Source organism: Nannochloropsis gaditana (genome assembly GCF_000240725.1).
Source record: "Nannochloropsis gaditana CCMP526 unplaced genomic scaffold scaffold066, whole genome shotgun sequence".
In the NCBI taxonomy this organism is placed as follows: domain Eukaryota; class Eustigmatophyceae; order Eustigmatales; family Monodopsidaceae; genus Microchloropsis; species Microchloropsis gaditana.
The window spans coordinates 26,025-26,298 of record NW_005803887.1 but is presented as its reverse complement, the minus strand read 5'-3'; positions in this window follow the sequence as shown (position 1 = coordinate 26,298).

Genomic DNA, 274 nt, shown 5'->3' with positions numbered 1-274 from the left:
CTCCCTACCTCCCTCCCTCCCTCCCTCCCATCCTTCCACCACTATCCCTTCATGGTCCTACCTGTAGACTCTTCTTCCACTTCCTTTCCCGCCTTCATTTTCCTTACCTGTCTCTTCTTTTTTCTGTCTCAAAGAATCCCTCCGATTTCTCACACACATGGTCGTCTTCGCTTCCTCACCCCCTTCCTCCTCTTTCAGGTTCATTGGCGGCATGCACCTCCGAGGCTTCGTCCGAAACTGGGAACGAATTACTCGCCTCCTCGATAACAATAAT